Here is an 11,981-nt window from a genome sequence, read left to right on the forward strand (position 1 = left end):
AAAAGAAAAAAAAAACAACAAAAAACCAACAATGGAGACCCATATACAGTAACAAGTAAACTAAAAATCACAGAGTGGTTTAAGGCAGATGCAGCTTATTTACGCTTTCTGTAAAGACAGATAAACATTCAAATCAAATAAGCTCATGGGAATATTTACTGCTCAGGACATTTGGTAGCGCCACCCCAACATTTCAACATGCTACTCCCTAAAGGCCAGTTTAAGCCTATCTTAAGCAATGTTACACTTCTCAAAAGCATTTAGTGACATACAGAAAATTGATTGCTATTTTTTCCTATAGAGAGAAATTTCTCTTTCTTTACCAAATTACCTCGTTCAGAAATCACATTTGAAATGTCATTATATTACAACCCCTTTGCAGAATTCCTCACAGGGGAGGAGGGACGCCAATTCTTTGAGGAAAGTTCAATGGGACACGTCTATCCCAAGAGCCAAGGGCAGTATATAATCCTTGCTCTGCAAAGAAAGATGCGACGGGCGGAGCAGCGTTTTACACAGCACACCAGAGCTGCGCTGACACTTCAGGCACAAATCCATTACCTGCCCAAATGGCAAGTCCAGGCTTCTCTAGCCCCCGTGACAAGTGCCGAGGAGGGCTGCCAGGTAGGCATGCAGGCCAACTTCTGCGCAGGCCGACGCCACAGTGACAGAAGAGATGACACCGCCGCACCCTGCGGCGTCGTTACTTACGGTCTCCTCTGCCTGAGCTGTGCTTGTCCCGCTGGGTCCGCGCCACGCTCCGGGCTGCGGGCCCCGCCGGTGGGCCGTGTTATAAAGGCACAGGGGCTCCTCCTGTCCCGGGGGGGAGCGGGCGCTGTTCCTGCCTTGCGCCATTTCGCAGAATCGCTGCCGAGAGCGGCCGCGTAAACAAGCACGGCGTCCCGTCCCGTCCCGTCCCCGCTGTCCCTGGCCCACCCCGCGTCACGCGCGCAAGCACCGTATGCCCGGCACGCGCTCACCGTGTTCCCCCCGCCCCCGTTCCCCCCATGACCCGGTGGCGACGCGACACGGCCCGTCCCGGCGGCGATACCTGCCGGGCAGCGGCTTCCGCCTTCCCCCTCTGCCCCGGCCGCCGCCGCCGAGCCCAGTCAGGGGCCGAGCGCGGTCCGGGGCCGCGCCCTCACGAGTGGTACCGCCCGGGGGGAGCGGGCGCGAGCGACCGAACCGGGAACGACAACACTCGCCGCGCCAGACCGCACTACTGCGCCTGCGCTGCCTCGGGTGCCGGAAACAGCTGGGGCACGCGCCACCGCCTCACGGGTCGCCGCGGGGGGCGGGGCGGTGACGCGAGATCACGGCCGGGGCGGGGCGGAGCTGCTGCGCGTGCGCGCCGGCGGGGACGGGCGTGGCGGGCGGCGACGTGCGCGACGGCACGCCGGGGGGGTGCGCCGCCCGGTGACCGTGACGAAATCACGGAATGGGAAGGGCTTGGAACGGACCAAAAGGATCAACCGGTCCCAGCCTCTCTCTCACTAGAACGGCTTGTTCAAAGACTCATCCAACCTGGCTTTGAACACTGCCAGGGTTGAGGAATCCACGTCCTCCCTGGGTAACCTGTTCCAGTGCCTCACCACCCTCACACTAAAGAATTTATTACTAATGTCTAGCCTCGATTTCCCCTCTTTCAATTTGTACCTGCTATTGCTTGTCCTAATACTACAGTTCCTGACAAAGTGTGCTTCTTCAGCTTCCCTGTAGGCCCCCTTCAGGTACTGGACGCTGCTATGAGGTCTCCACACAACCTATTCTGCAGGATGAACAGCTCCAACTTTCTCAGCCTGTCTTCACAGGGGAGGTGTTCCAGTCCTCTTATGAATTTTGTGGCCCTCCTCTAGACGTGCTCCAACAGTTCTATGTCCTTCTTGTATTGGGGACCCCAGAGCTGGATGCAGCACTCCAGGTGGGGTCTCACAAGTGCAGAGTAAAAGGGCAGAATCCCCTGCTGGCCCCACTGCTTTTGACACAGCCCAGGATTTGTTTGGCTTTCTGGTTGGGCGCAGTGGAGCTCATTGTGTCCCACGCTGCTGGTGGTGTTGGGTTCTTGGTGCTGTCCCCTGCCAGAGGCGCTGTGAGTGAGGGGCTGGGAGAAGGAGAAGAGCCCCTACCCAACCTCTGTGGCCGCTTGGTGCAGGTGCTGTGGGAATATCTCGTGGCGTCTCCTACTTAACTCTTGGGCAATGACGACAGAGTGGTTTTCATGGTTTCATAGGCTTAGTGGGCACCTTGCTCTTTTACAGCTAGGCTTCAGAGCAGCAGCAAAACCATGAGCTTCCTGTCTGCATGGCCTGTCTGAAACACAATTTTAGTGAAGTTGCAAAGACTTTGGATGATGATGGCAAGGGAGCATGGATGTGCTGTGTGTGTGGGTGGAGTGATAGGATCCTTGCCCCCAGTGTTAGAAGGTCACATCCCATTTGTAGTTTCAGATACCAGTTATGTGCTTCTGTTCTTTCTCACAAATAAAAAAGTAAAATTAGTTTTCTTAGCTTGCATTTTATTCCCCACAGGAAAATTTGTATTTATTACATGCTGTAATTAATATAACGTATTTTTTAATAAATTGAACAGGTTAAACTCTACACATCTCCCACTGCAGGACATCCCTGGCTGGATGCCAGATGCCCACTGGAGCTGCGCTGTCACTTCCTTCCTCAGCTGGACAGGGGAGAGAAAATAGAACAAAAGGCTCATGAGTTGGGATAAGGACAAGGAGAGATCACTCACCAGTTACCATCATGGGCAAAACAGGCTTGACTTGGGGAAATTAGTTTAATATAATAACAATTAAATCAGAATAGGGTAATGAGAAATAAAATCAAGTCTTAAAACACCCACTCTCCAACCCTCTTTCTTTCCAGGCCCAACTTCACCCAGTGGTACAGGGAGACGGGGTATGGGGGCTGCAGTCAGTTTGTCACACATTGTCTCTGCTGCTCTTTGCTCCTCAGGGGGAGGACTCCTAACACCCTTTTCATGCTCCAGCGTGGGGTTCCTGCCACAGGAGACAGACCTCCATGAGCTTTTGCAATGCGAATCCTTCCCATGGGCTGCAGCTCTTCACAAACTGCTCCAGCATGGATCCCTTCTATGGGGTGCATGGTGTTCCTTCCTTCAGGAGCAGACTGCTCCAGTGTGGATGCCCCATGGGGGCACAAGTCCTGCCAGAAAACCTGCTCCAGTGTGGGCTTTGGGCTTCTCTCTCCATGTGTCCACAGGTCCTGCCAGAAGCCTACTCCAGCATGGGCTTCCTACAGAGTCACAACCTCCTTCAGGCACCCACCTGCTCTGGCGTGAGTTCCTCCAGGGGCTGCAGGGGAATCTCTGCTCTGGTGCCTGGAGCACCTCCTCCCCCTCATTCTTCACTGCCCCAGATGTCTTCAGAATTGTTCCTCTCACATAATCTCACTCCTCTCTCCCAGCTGCTGCTGTGCAGAAATTTTTTCCATTTCTTAACTATTTTATCACAGAGGCACTACCCCTATTGCTGATGGGCTCAGCTTTGGCCGGTGATGGGTTCATCTTGGAGCCTGTTGGAATTGACACCTTCCAACACAGGGGCAGCTTCTGGTGTTTTTTTTTTACAGAAGCCACCCCAGTAGTTCCTCCCCCTCCCCTACCAAAACCTCGTCACATTAACCCAATGCAATGAACTTTTTACACTCAAGGCGTGCCACTTCCTCAGTGAAGTACTCAGTGGCCACAAATAGCTCATGAGCCACATATTATCTAGGATCCTTTTGCATAGGACAGTGGCAGTTCACACCCAGGTGCTCATCTGTTCCCTCCAAAATGCTTTTAGAGCTGCTACTTTCTGGCCTGTTCTGCAGGTATGGTCTGCCTGTCTTGTTTGTGGATTACTACACATCTGGTTGTATTATCTAGTGGTAGCTTACTCCTGGGAGCTGTTTTTAGGGCTTGTGTGCTATTCTTTAATTTACCATGACATTTCATTATATATGGTTAAGCTCGTTTTTAAACCAAATAGCTCAAACAGCAGTGGTGCCTGCCAGATGCAGCTAAGCAGGGAGGTTTCGCTGCCCCTTGCTGTATGAGTTAGGTAAAGGCCAGTTACTCTTATGAGAGCAACACGGTACTGATACATTTTAGAGTGTGGTAGCAGTGTTTGCTTAAGCAGCTTCCCTGGGTGTGTTTGCCCTTCTGTAAGCCCCAGGACTCTTGTGTATTTGCCAGTGAGGTGAACCAAATTGTATCTCATCAGATGACTTGAGACAGTGGCCCAACTGAAACTAGAGTCTGAGCTGGCTTAAAACAGGTTGACTTGCATTCTTATGACAACAAAGGGTTAGGCAAAATGAGACCTACAACTTCAGTAAGAAGGAAGTTTGGACACGATAAGCTTCATGCTGCCAGGACACATCCTGCTTCTCTTTGACTGGCAAATAAGATATTGGAGGTAGGAGGCAACTGATCCCTTCTTGCTGCACATGCCCACTTCCTAAACACTCACACTTTCTCCCATAATCTCATTGTAAAATTCTCTCCTGTGCCTGCTCAGACGTTTGTCTCACTAGTGGGATATGTACAGTGGTATGTTGGTTCATACCTTTGCTAAGGAAAAAATTCAAGGATTTCGCATTTCAGTTCTAATCACAGACCTATGTGTTCTTGCCACATGGCTCTCCTCAAGGACAAGCAGACCTGTCTGATCTGACATGTTCAGAAGTGCATGATTCATCAGCTTCTCATGCAACTCAGAAAGAACTGGAAAACACTGGACAAGAAAAGATAAAATTATGTATTGCCAGGCAAAAATTCTGCATCCATGCCTTCCCAAACATTTTGCCAATTTAGCCTTCTCTGTACTGCAGTCATGATATTAAGAAAAAATATCTCAAATTTATTTAAAAGATATAGACACTTCAACTAAGCTAATTTTATAAGCTCTCTTGGCAGTCAAAGGTGAGTTCATCCTGTTTGATTAAACACCTGCTTTTTAGATAAGAGAGGTGAATCCACCTACGGTATTCAGAGTGGCTAACTCCAATTTTAGCCATTTTCACATAATATGGATGATCCCATTTATGACATTTTAAGATACATTTAAATTCTAATAGGATGTACATTAGCTGTTTTAAAAATACTTCCATTTCAGTACTTTCCATGGGAAGTCTCAAGAAAGAAATCTGTTGTTATTATTGATGGGTTTTTGCTGATCTCTATTAGGTTGCATACCCAGCACTCAGGTTCTTTCATAGTGGTCCCTTGAAACATGATTGCTTTCAGTTTAGGACAACATTGAAAGTAGTTCGATTTTGGTGAGTTCTATCTCTGTAACTTAATTTAAAAAATCAAAGGCTTTCAAAAGGTTTTCTCATTGTACATGTTTTTGCAGGTAAGATGCAAACTTTTGTAAATCCAGTTACAAGTAAATTGTGATAAATCTTCCTGCTTTTATGAAAGAGACTTCTTTGGTGTATGTGACTTTTGTCTTGTTATAGCTGAAGTATTGTGGTGTCAATACTGCAAGTGAGTTGACTGTGTTCATTTATATGCAAGCTATATTTTTAATCGCTATTAATTATTTTTAACCCTCACATTTGTATGTGTGTCTTGGACTGCTGCTTGGAGAGAAAGTCCTAATGGGTTATGGGAGAGTTTGATAAAAATTGGATATTTACCAGAAATAATGGTTCCAAAATTTGTCTTTCTAGGGTTCTCTGTCTTGATCTATGAAATATGAAATATTACACTCTCCTTCACTATAAAAGGTGGCACAAATACACTGAAATTAATTAATTCTAGAACTCCTTACAAAATTAAGTTTTCTCTTTGTTGCTATTCCAGTTGCAGAGTTCAGTGACTTCATCTTAGGTGAATTATACCCGAATAGAACATCTTCCGGGATGAGATGTTAATGTTGAGAAAATAGTTATTAAAATAAAATATATCTCAAAATGTCATAAATGGGATCATCCATATCATGTGAAAATGACTATGAATGGAGTTAGCCACATACTTTCACTGTAGGTTTGATACAAAGCTATAATATGAATAGCCTTTGAATATATATAAATGGGGTTTTTTACTTGCCATATTGATTATGGATGGTATCCTGGAAACACAGCAGTGTCACCTAAGAGGCTTGAAAAATTAAAAAAACCCCGAAGTATTTCAAAGCGCTATGACAAATTAACATATATTAGTGCAGCAGTACTCTGCTAGTAATGCTGAGATAATTGCTTAAATCTAACTTCTTCAATCAAGCCTTAGGGAAAATACTGTTTTCTATTTTCGTCAGTATAGTATGACATAGACAGAAGCTGTTTAGTGCCACCAAATATACTCAGCTTTGTAAACACATGGATTCTGTCTCCTAACACTAGATGGCAGACAAAAATGGGAAAACATTTCCTTAGTTTCAGGGATAGAATGTGGAAAAATTAAATTGCAACTTGAATGAATGTTCACTGAAAGTTCTCAATAAGAATTAAGACCATTGAACACATGACACAAATATCATGCTTATAACAGCATGGATGCTTTCTGCAGCCTTTTATTTGGCTGTGGTTTTTGGCACAAACACTGAAAATAATCAAGTAGAACATTTCTACATTATTTTCATATTGCTTTTTTATCTCTGTTACTTCCCTTCAATATTTTGCTCTTGTGAAAGAACTAAAAATTCTAGAAGCCTTAGAAAGGCTTAAGCAACTCAAATAAAAGAGAAGCTTACAGAGAAAACTGTCCTCGCCAGGTGGTCACACAGTTGTGAAATTGCCTTCCAAAGTGAAGACTTATATTGTAACTGTTTAGTGTCTTTGCCTTATGTCGGTTGCCTAAAGTAATTATGGTTCCTTTGCTCCTTATTGTCACTGAATCTTGGACAATAGTATGGAAGTAACACGTTTGCTAAGGAGGCAACTCTTTTCATAGAATATTATAAATTGTTGTACTAAATATTATGTAATCAGTTCACTTAATAACCAGTGAATATTTTGGGTTGTTACCCCCTTCCTCTCCCAGAAATATCCTCTAAAAGAGGTGTGGCGGGACGGTCAGAATCCTCAAGATTCTGCATCCCACACTGAATCCCACGCTAAAATGTCAGTCCTTCTAGCTAGCAGTGATGTGCATATACCATACTAGAACTGTAACAAATTCCACCAAATTCCACCTCATCTCTCCCACTCAGTGCTGCTGCTGCTGTGACTGCACAGACACCAAGCCAGACTGGCTATCTCCAGTGCCTCATTTGGGCAGCCTTATGGACTAAAATCAGAAAAGACCCAAGTTATTCCCATGGTGATTTTCCTGTTGGAGTTGTTCCAAATGAGAAAAGTAAGTGTCCTGGAACAGAAGGGTAAGTGCAAAAGTAGGTATGACTTTCCTGCCTTGTGGTTAGAAAGTCAGCTACAAAGATATCCATAGCTTCTGGTCTAAGTTCCTTATATCATTCTCATTACACCATAGCTTTTGGTATAAAATGTATATATAGCAGCAAACACCAGACTGTGGCATTGCCTTTCTCACAGGAGTGCTTTACCCACAGGGATACATGCCCCTTTTTTTCCAGGGTTTCTTCTTGGTTTCATGAATCTTCCATTCTTTTGTGCATAGTCACCTAGTTTCAACAAGAGGAGAAAGCTTTTTCCATTCTGCCTTGCCAATAAATTGGTGAACTTATTGTTCAGAAATGTGTATTTAAACCTTCTCAGGCTAAAAATAGCACTGATCCCCTTTTCTTGCATCACCTGGGTAAATACTCCATTGAAAATAATCTTACACTAGATATTGTCAATGACCTTATTCCTGTTCCTCTTCCTTCCAATTCCTACTGTTCCTCCTCTCCTCATCCAGTGGCCTTCATTTTCTCACCCCATTTGAAAGGACTGGACAATTTTCAGTCTGTTCATTGAAGGAATGCTTGTAAGGTGTTGTTAAGAGTTACAGGCTCTGCATTTTCAATGTGTAAAGGTACCTGGCTCTTGTGCAGAATTAAGATTCTAGATTGTAATTAGGATCTGTAATTTAGCTATGCCCTGCTCTATTCATTTTCCTGCTTCACTAAATCCAAGAAGTTTTCTGCTTCCCACACAATATAAAGGTGCTTGGACCCCTAAATCAGGGGTTTGGATTCTACTCAGGGAATTGGTACCTGAAGTCCTTTATGCATCTATCCTTAATTTCCTGTTCCTCTACAGCTCATAAGGGTCTATGGCTTTGTCCTTGATCAGTGCTTTTGTGCATTGTAGAAATCTACCTGCCTGTACCAATCACTTCATTATATACTAGTTATGAATAATGCAGTTGATTACTTAGAATTTGAAATTCAGACTCATGCTAGAGGTCGTATTACAAATTCTTCTTCAGCCCCCTGTGATTATCATAATAGTCATTTTCTTACCTTTCAGCACTCAAGAAGTGATAGATGTGAATGTTGTAACTGCAGCATCTGGTTGACAGTATGATTGTGCAAGTGTCATACAAGGTTCTTGGTGTAAATGGAAGGAGCTCAAAACATAAAGTCACTTTAGGTCTACTGGAATGAATTCACTGTCCACAGTGTTTGCAATTGCTTATTCAGTATTGCTCGTGGAATTTACTGTCATTGTTATTTATGTTATCTTTTAATTAAAACATTGACATATGGCTGACCTTTGCTCCAGATCTTGAAGTATTGTATTAGATTCCATCTTAGCATTTTTGCCTTTATTAAAAAGCTCTGTTCATAGCTTCTTATCTGTGGAAAAAGTATTTTGTAATTCTTCTTCAAAACCAGTCCATGATAGTTCCTTTTTCCTGAAGTTACACATTATTTCTGAATTTTTCTTCACTCTGACCAGCCTTGGTGAGGCTCCTTATCTGTCAGTTTCCTGCGACTGTGGTGGCAGGTGAGCTGTCAGACCATTAAGTGTCCTGAAAGGGAATCCAGACTGTCTGGAATGCTGCAAATGAAATAGATAATTTTTGGCAGAAGCCTACGTAACTGATTTGTAATGATTTTTTTTCTATCTTAAAGTAGCCTGATGGAAGTTGTAGAAGTAACAGTAAAACCTCAGGACTCTACAAGTGAACACTATTAAAGTCGCACAAAATTTTACAGCAGCAATAGGAAGAAGGAATTATTTAGAAAATGATTTGCTAATTGTGGAAGATAATTCTACCACCATAATGCAAATACATGAATGAAGAAATCTGGTTCCAAGCTTTGAACTGAGTGCTACCTTCACTCACTGCCCTCAGTAACAGCTGTGAAATCAGAAACAAAGCTAAAGAATGAGACCAGCAATAGTGAATAATAAATCTTTTACTGAAACAAGTTTAAAAAATATTGTTTCAGACATAATCTCCTTAGGGATTTAAAAGAGGTGCGTAGCAATGTACGTAGTTAGTGGTCCTGTTTTATGGTGAGTATCTGGGACATGACTAGTTATGAGTCACAGGGGACCCATACCCGTTGTTTTTTTCTCTGGCTTTAATGCCTCTGGCTAATTCCTACTGAAGGATGCACTTAATTTAGGAAGGTCTTGTTCCAAAATATTGCCTAACAGTAAATATAATAATTTGATATGTTGCAGTCTTACATTTTAAGGCTATAAAGCTGAATTTGTTTTTATGTAGATTTTAATCTTACTAAAGTAACACCCCCTTCCTTTAAATAGTTAATTTACTCATTTGAGAAATGAACATAGTTTCATGGAAAGTGAAAGGCATACACATGTACACAACACATAAATATGTGTGATTCCACTTTGGGGATATAAACAGGGCTAGCAGGACAGAATGTTGCCCCATGTTCATTATAATGTTAATTTGACAAGTTAAGGGTGGTTTGTAGTTCATCTTGACTGGAAATGAATGAGATTTTGGGTTGTCCTGACATTTTCTAATAGTCTTTTGGCTTCATTAAAAGCTCTACTTCCTGCCCCAAAGTGATTTTGTCCAAATCAAAGCTTAACTCTTTCTGAGGAGTGAAGTTATTGACACTATTCTTCATTTTGTGTCTTCTTGTGTGGTGACAATGTTAGCTGCCTACATTGCATGATTGGATTTATGCTGTCTGTAATGGTTTCTGCAACGTATTTTTCTCTGGTTTTTGTTGACACATTGCCTTTAGTTGTTGCATTTGAGGCTATTTTAGTTTCACAGAGCCGGTCTAGTAACTTTCTAACGATATAGGAGTGCACCGTTAAGCCTGGTCCAAAGAACCTTGTACAATATAACTATTGAATTAATGATGGGGGTTTTTTAAATAGGAACTTTTTAGAACTTGTTTATGCATTCCAAAGTAAAAGTGTGCAAACCTATTATCTTCACAAGTTGTATTTAATAAGTAATATCTGTCATGAGTTTAAACAGTTTCTGGGTTTTAGAAGCTTGTGGGGGGCTTTTAACCCTAAAATGCATGTATTTCTGCTTCAGCATATATTCCTTGCCTGGCTTGGCAAAAAGATTTGCAATGCACTGCAATTCATACAGTTTTTGGAAGACAAAGATTGTGATGGGAGTTGACACGCACAACTCACATGAAATACATAGATCAAGGGAGGTGTTTATTCCCCCCTACTCAGCACTCACTACTCACCACATATGGAATATTGCCTCTGGTTGTGGAGACCCTGCACAGTAAAGGTGTTGATGAGCTTGAGTGAACTCAGCATAGGGCTATGAAGATGTAACCTAGTGAGGGAGGCTGAGTGAGCTGGGCTTGTGCTCCTCACCAGGGTGGCACAGTAATATAGAGGTAAAATAGGTGTTCTTGTAAGATAGGGTAAAACCCAGAAATATATATAGTGAGGAAATCTTAGGTCCCTTCCAATGCTGGGAAGCTCTGCTGTTGTGCAGCATTGGACAGACATCTAGTAGATCTTCCCCAACGCATTGCACAGATGCTGTCTGTGCAGGGATTCCTCCTTCCTTCCATGTGGAGCCTTTTATTTTGTGGGGCAAACAATCACATGTTTTTTCTCCTGACAGTCTGGGATGCCATCCGAGTCATAACGTTCCCCAGCACCAGCACAGGCTTTAAGTACAAGGCTCAGTAGAGCAGACATATCTTATTCAAGATCACTAACTCCTTGAATACAGTATTTTCCACAATGCTCCCAATATAGGTTGTTCATCCTGGAGGAGAGATGGCTTCAGAGGCCCTAACATTGCCCTCCTATACCTATGAGGATGCTGGCAAAGAGGTCTGAACCAGGCTTTTACTGAGGTTATGACAGAAGAATGAGAGGACATGTTCAGAATTGGGGGAGGGTCTAGTGGCACATAAGGAAAGTTCTTTCACAGTGAAAATAAGCATTTGCGAAAAATTACCCAGGGAGGTTTGGGGATTCTAAGCTCTTGGAGGTTTTCAAGACCTGACTGGACAAACCCTTGGTAAAGTGGTCTGAATTCACTATTGTCACTGTCTTGAGCAGCTGTGTGATTCTGAAGTTCTGAGAAGATACCTAATTTTGAGACTTAATTGTGAGCTGAATCTCTTCCTTCTAGCTATCTGACAAACATTAGATGAGAGCCCACACTGAGAAGTTCAGCAGAAGTTAATTAAAATGTGCCTTCCCACACTACTGAAAGCAAATAATTTAGGAATAAAATTTAACTTGGACAGATACAGCTTGGAATGAAGCAAAGCTGAGCAATGGGAGAAGGACACTACTGGAGTGAAAGAATCGCTAAGACTACTTAAACATTTTTATCTATTATCTTAATTTTCTTTTCTCAGTGAGTTAGATTCCCAGAGTGGATCAAATTTCAATATAACACTATCCTGACTATCTGCTAGCATGCATGAAAAAGATTGAAAGGACACAATTCCAAAATTATGAAGCCATTAATATATACTGAACTGATTATATACAAGATAGAGTCTTACACCACTAGGACAATTTGTACAATCAGGTCCACCACCCTTTTTATAAACATGGCAAGGGCTACTTGTTTCTCAGTGTGCTTACCCTTTAACCTGTGTCCACATGCTGAATCTGACGCCAGGG

The 11,981-nt window shown here is 43.1% G+C and overlaps 1 protein-coding gene across 2 annotated transcripts in view; it reads right to left on the reverse strand.

The window, feature by feature from the left end:
• Positions 1-1,093, reverse strand: part of PNPLA8 (patatin like phospholipase domain containing 8) — a 36,774-nt gene extending 35,681 nt beyond the window's left edge. The window contains exon 1 of one of the 2 annotated variants that reach the window (XM_027682292.1): positions 981-1,093. The gene's annotated coding sequence lies outside the window, so the exon portion shown is untranslated. The remainder of the gene's footprint in view (positions 1-980) is intronic. The other variant, XM_027682293.1, reaches the window with a different exon arrangement.
• Between the last annotated feature and the right edge of the window lie 10,888 nt (positions 1,094-11,981).

This window comes from Neopelma chrysocephalum, unplaced genomic scaffold (genome assembly GCF_003984885.1).
Source record: "Neopelma chrysocephalum unplaced genomic scaffold, ASM398488v2 Primary Assembly neopelma1_62, whole genome shotgun sequence".
NCBI lineage: Eukaryota > Metazoa > Chordata > Aves > Passeriformes > Pipridae > Neopelma > Neopelma chrysocephalum.